Below are 6,783 nucleotides of genomic sequence, written 5' to 3'. Positions count from 1 at the left end.
TGTTTTTTTGCTGTGGCCTGTTGGGGAGAAGGCGCCCGCATAGCGGACAAAAACAGACTGGACAAGCTGATCAGGAAGGCCGGCTCAGTGGTCGGGGCTGAGCAACTAACGGTCCAGCAGGTGGCAGAGGCCAGAACTCTGAACAAACTAGGTTCAATAATGACCAACCCCACTCACCCACTCCATGCCCTGAAGGTGATCAAGTGCAGCATCTTCAGTCAGAGACTGATTGCACCAATGTGCAAAACGGAGAGATATAGGAAGTCTTGTATACCAGCTGCTATAAGGTTTTATAATGCACAAAAATAATTTTGGATTTTTTTTAGTATTCATTCATTGTATTTTAACTTATTAAGTATTGAAGCTATCTGAGGAAATGTGTGGTGTTATGTCTGTCTTGAAGCTGTTGTGGCACTGTAATTTCCTGTAAAGGATTATTAAAGGTTATTCAATTCAATTCTAATCGTTCCCATAGCAGAGGTGTGAAGAATATTACAGTTACAGTTTAGTTTATTGTCACGTCTACCGAGGTACAGTGAATAACTTGTGCTGTGTGCTATCCGGGCAGCGGAAGGTCTATACATTATTGCAATCGAGCCATGTGCAGTGTACCGATATACGATAAGGAAATAACGCCCAGTGCAAAGTAAAGCCAGCAAAGTCCGTTCAAGGATAATCCGAGGGTCACCACGGAGGTAGATAGTTCAGGACTGCACTTTGGTTGTGGAAGCACGATTCAGTTGCCTGATAACAGCTGGGGAAAAAATGACCCTGAACCTAGAGGTGTGCGTTTTCACACATTTTCCCCCATCTCCGTCCTAAATGGCCTTCCCCCTATTCTTAAACTTTGACGCCTGGTTCTGGACACTCACAACATCGGGAACATTTTTCCTGCATCTACCCTGTCCATTCCACTAAGAATGCTGGTATGGATAGAAGGTTTGGCATGACATGTAAATCAGTGGTGTTGTGGGGAGGACGATTTAGTAGCAATAAAACGGATGCTTTTACCGTTCTCCTATTACACTAACAAGGCTAACAGAAATGTTTTCGCCCTTCTTCCCTTACACTAGCGAGATAACAGCACATACACATGAATGTTTATATCATAGAGAAAAACAAGCAGGATAATGTTTAGACTCTTGCCTTGTACTCGTTACTCTATAAGATTATAATGTTCGTCAACTAGGTAAAAAAATAATGCTTGATCTGCAGAAAAATACCTTCTTCAGCATAACCATATATGGGCTAACCTTTCCTCTCTCGGAAGAACCTGTCAATCTTAACAGGGAAGAGGCTGTACAATGCTCTGTAAGAAAGTATTGCTGAATCGCTGATTATTGGGGTATAAATATATCTGATTGAACATTACCTCTCTGTGTGGTGATAGAGTGACTCTGTATGGTCTGTATTTTGCATACAGTAAGAGTGACAGCCACGCCCAGGCGAAATAAAGATGCTACTACTTGCCTCACAGCGCCATAGACCAGGGTTCGATCCTGATTACGGGTGTTGTCTGTGCGGCGTTTATACGTTTTCCCAGTGATCGCGCAGGATTTTTTCGGGATCTCCGGTTTCCTCCCACAAAGACAAAGATCATAAATGATAGGAGCAGAATTAGGCCATTCAGGCTATCAGGTCTACTCCGCTATTCAATCTTGGCTGATCAATCTCTCCCTCCTAACACTTTTATCCTGCCTTCTCCGCATAACTTCCCAATATATTATTCGATATGACTCGATGTGACCTGATATGACTCGATACGACTCGATATTACGCGATATGACACTATAATGATACTTATTTTGCAGGGCAGGTTAATTATAATCTTCAGCAGCTTCTCAATTTCATTCGGTATTGTTTCTGTATCAGGAGCCTCTTTCACTGTGACTTAACCTTGCAGGAGAGTCGGAGCAGGAAACTCGGTAACCTGGGCATCGACCCCTCCCTCTGCAACTGGATACTGGACTTTCTAACCAACAGACCCCAGTCTGTGAGGTTAGACAAGCACACCTCTTCAACCCTCACCCTGAACACCGGCGTTCCTCAGGGCTGTGTGCTGAGCCCCCTCCTCTACTCACTCTTCACCTATGACTGCACACCTGTACATGGTACTAACACCATCATCAAGTATGCAGATGATACAACGGTGATTGGCCTCATCAGCAACAACGATGAGCTGGCCTACAGGGAGGAGGTCCAGCACTTAGCAGCATGGTGCGCTGACAACAACCTGGCCCTTAACTCCAAGAAGACCAAGGAGCTCATTGTAGACTTCAGGAAGTCCAGAGGCGGCACGCACACCTCCATCCACATTAACGCGACGGAGGTGGAACGTGTTTCTAGCTTCAGGTTCCTGGGAGTCAACATCTCCGATGACCTCTCTTGGACCCACAATACCTCTACTCTGATCAAGAAGGCTCATCAGCGTCTCTTCTTCCTGAGGAGACTGAAGAAGGTCCATCTGTCTCCTCAGATCCTGGTGAACCTCTACCGCTGCACCATCGAGAGCATCCTTACCAACTGCATCACAGTATGGTATGGCAACTGCTCTGTCTCCGACCGGAAGGCATTGCAGAGGGTGGTGAAAATTGCCCAACGCATCACCGGTTTCCATCGCTCCCCTCCATCGAGTCTGTCCAAAGCAAGCGCTGTCTGCGGAGGGCGCTCAGCATCGCCAAGGACTGCTCTCACCCCAACCATGGACTGTTTACCCTCCTACCATCCGGGAGGCGCTACAGGTCTCTCCGTTGCCGAACCAGCAGGTCGAGGAACAGCTTCTTTCCGGCGGCTGTCACTCTACTCAACAACATACCTCGGTGACTGCCAATCACCCCCCCCCCCCCCCCCCCCCCCCCCCGGACACTTATTATTATTTTTTCTTATTATTTTTATTTATTTATTTTTTAAATTCAAATCGTTTGCTATGTCGCTCTTCAAGGGAGATGCTAAATGCATTTCGTTGTCTCTGTACTGTACACTGACAATGACAATTAAAATTGAATCTGAATCTGAATCTGAATCTGAGGAGGAATTGAGTGAAATCCAAGTTAGTCGGGAAGTGGTGTTGGGTAAATTGAATGGATTAAAGTCCGATAAATCCCCAGGGCCAGATAGGCTGCATCCCAGAGTACTTAAGGAAGTAGCTCCAGAAATAGTGGATGCATTGGTAATAATCTTTCAAAACTCTTTAAATTCTGGAGTAGTTCCTGAGGATTGGCGGGTAGCAAACGTAACCCCACTTTTTAAGAAGGGAGGGAGAGAGAAAACGGGAAATTATAGACCAGCTAGTCTAACATCGGTAGTGGGGAAACTGCTAGAGTCAGTTATTAAAGATGGGATAGCAGCACATTTGGAAAGTGGTGAAATCATTGGACAAAGTCAGCATGGATTTACGAAAGGTAAATCATGTCTGCCGAATGTTATAGAATTTTTCGAGGATGTAACTAGTAGCGTGGATAGGGGAGAACCAGTGGATGTGGTGTATCTAGACTTCCAGAAGGCTTTCGACAAGGTCCCACATAGGAGAGTAGTATACAAACTTAAAGCACACGGCATTGGGGGTTCATTATTGATGTGGATAGAGATCTGGCTGGCAAACAGGAAGCAAAGAGTAGGAGTAAACGGGTCCTTTTCACAATGGCGGGCAGTGACTAGTGGGGTACCGTAAGGCTCGGTGCTGGGACCCCAGCTATTTACAATATATATTAATGATCTGGATGGGGGAATTGAAGGCAATATCTCCAAGTTTGCGGATGACACTGCTGGGGGGCAGTGTTAGCTGTGAGGAGGATGCTAGGAGACTGCAAGGTGCTTGGATAGGCTGGGTGAATGGGAAAATGTTTGGCAGATGCAGTATAATGTGGATAAATGTGAGGTTATCCATTTTGGTGGCAAAAACAGGAAAGCAGACTATTATCTAAATGGTGGCCGATTAGGAAAAGGGAAGATGCAGCGAGACCTGTGTGTCATGGTACACCAGTCATTGAAAGTAGGCATGCATGTGCAGCAGGCAGCGAAGAATGCGAATGGTATGTTAGCTTTCATAGCAAAAGGGTTTGAGTATAGGAGCAGGGAGGTTCTACTGCAGTTGTACAGGGTCTTGGTGAGACCACACCTGGAGTATTGCGCACAGTTTTGGTCTCCAAATTTGAGGAAGGACATTATTGCCATAGAGGGAGTGCAGAGAAGGTTCACCAGGCTGATTCCTGGGATGTCAGGACTGTCTTATGACGAAAGACTGGATAGACTTGGTTTATAGTCTCTAGAATTTGGGAGATTGAGAGGGGATCTTATAGAAACTTACAAAATTCTTAAGGGGTTGGACAGGCTAGATGCAGGAAGATTGTTCCCGATGTTGGGGAAGTCCAGGACAAGGGGGTCACAGCTTAAGGATAAGGGGGAAATCCTATAAAACCGAGATGAGAAAACTTTTTTTTCACACAGAGAGTGGTGAATCTCTGGAACTCTCTGCCACAGAGGGTAGTTGAGGCCAGTTCATTGGCTATATTTAAGAGGGAGTTAGATGTGGCCCTTGTGGCTAAGGGGATCAGAGGGTATGGAGAGAAGGCAGGTACGGGATACTGAGTTGGATGATCAGCCATGATCATATTGAATGGCGATGCAGGCTCGAAGGGCTGAATGGCCTACTCCTGCACCTAATTTCTATGTTTCTATGTAAACAGTTCTGAAGAAGGGTCCCGACCGGAGACGCCTCACATTCCATCTCTCCAGAGGCTGTCTGTCCCTTTGAGTTCTTTCAGCATTTTGTGTTAATCTTCAGTGTAACCCGGCACCTGCGGTTCCTTCCTCGACAGAGATGCTCTCATCCGTTCCACTGTTAAACAGACCAATCAGCTATTATTTCTTTTAAAGTATTTATTAAATGTTAAAGTGCAATATTCTCCCAGTGCAATGTTCTACCTAGGTGTGATCAATATAATAGGTATGTTACAAAACCTACCTGAATCGTCATTGGGAATCTGCCCCCAGCCCGTGTCCGCGATTTTGGCGCTGTTTGGAGGGGGCGGGTTTAAAACGCGATTTTTACTAGGCTGTACTAATCGCAGATGTTCAGCCTAGTAAATCATTAACGAAAAATCGCTGCAAGACCCGGTCACAAAAGGTATTATTAGTTTTATAGGCCTCGATAATATAGTTATAATAGTTTTAAAATTACTGTCTCATTCCGCAACCTCTCGCAGCCCCAGGGTTTTATAAAGCAAACAATTAAAGGTATGTACCTTATTTTTACATTAAATGGGGCATATATATAACCCTATATATCAAGTTATCTATAGCGAGTAGTTCATTTTGGGCTTTTTATATCCCGCAGTATTTTTCTCGGCATTTGAGGGCACTAATCCAGCGCGATGTCAACGTTCTAAACCAGCGCGTTCACATGAACCCACTAGAAAGCCGATTTAAATGGGCATTTATTTACAGCAATTGAACACTAAATTCCTTCCATTTGGCCTATAAATTAATGTAAATTAGATATAAAAATCATGTTATATTGTGAATTATTTGTGAATAATCTTTGGACACTTAGGCTATTTAAAAATGTTAATCTTTCCTTAAGAAATGGGCGTTTGACTATCCAAGATCACTGCTTTTTTGTAATGTCCATTGAAAATCAATAGGGAACAAGATGCTAATTTCCGAGTATGAAAATGGCCATAACTTTTTTAATACTTGAGATATGAAAGTGAATTTGGTGTCAAATTAAACTTATTGTTATGCTTTATCTGATGGGATAAATTGCAGACTTGATTTTTAAAATCTCAAAATGTTGTAACATTGCTAAATATAATGTATCTACTATTTCAAGCATTAAATGACGTATTGGATGTAATTGGATGTGTTTTTTTAAATCTTGATTTAACTTGTTTTGGTTGCACTGATCAGTAGCTCTATTAATTTCGTTGTATTTCTCAGTACAATGACAATAAAGGCTAATAACAATAATTTTATTATTATTAATATTATTATTATTATTGTTGTTGTTATTATTATTATTATTCTTGTTATTATTATTATTATTATTATTATTATAATTATTATTATTATTGTTGTTGTTATTATTATTATTATTATTATTATTATTATTGTTATTATTATTATTATTATTATTATTATTATTATTATTATTATTATTATTATTATTATTATTATCAGCATCGAGGAGCTGAGCTGAATCGAAAGGGAGCGCTGGGGCAAAAGGAAGACCAGGAGCGGAACACAGGGCAGGATCGGGACCAGTAAGCCGAACTGGAGCAAGCGCAGGCGCAGGAGCGGGAACAAAACCTGCAGCTGGAACTGGAGCTGGCTCAGTTGCTGGAGCTGGAACTGGAGCTGGAACTGGAACTGGAGCAGGATCAGGAACTGCAGGAGGAGCTGGCACAGGATCATTCCCTTGGGCACATTGTGGAGCTGGAGGAAAACCTGGAGCTGGAGCAGCTGCTGAACCTGGAGCAGGAGCTGCAGGAGATGTGAGAGATTCGCCGTTCCAAACTCACCCCCACTTCCCAGACAGAAATATGACCAACCTCACAAACACAATAGAGTAAACTTTTAATTGTATCCTCATTCACAGAATAATTATATGTTTTGTTTATATAGTTAATCTTTATTTTATAACAGAATATATACAGATCAAATGACACATATCCTTGTCTAAAAACACGAGGTGTGCAAGCACACGTTCATGTAATGAAGGCTTGTTTATCGAGGCTAAACTGTCTGGAGGAGGTATAAATAGAGAACGATGTAAGGTGAGATTGG

This window comes from Leucoraja erinacea, unplaced genomic scaffold, assembly GCF_028641065.1.
Source record: "Leucoraja erinacea ecotype New England unplaced genomic scaffold, Leri_hhj_1 Leri_191S, whole genome shotgun sequence".
Taxonomy (NCBI): domain Eukaryota; kingdom Metazoa; phylum Chordata; class Chondrichthyes; order Rajiformes; family Rajidae; genus Leucoraja; species Leucoraja erinaceus.
This window is presented reverse-complemented; position numbering follows the sequence as displayed.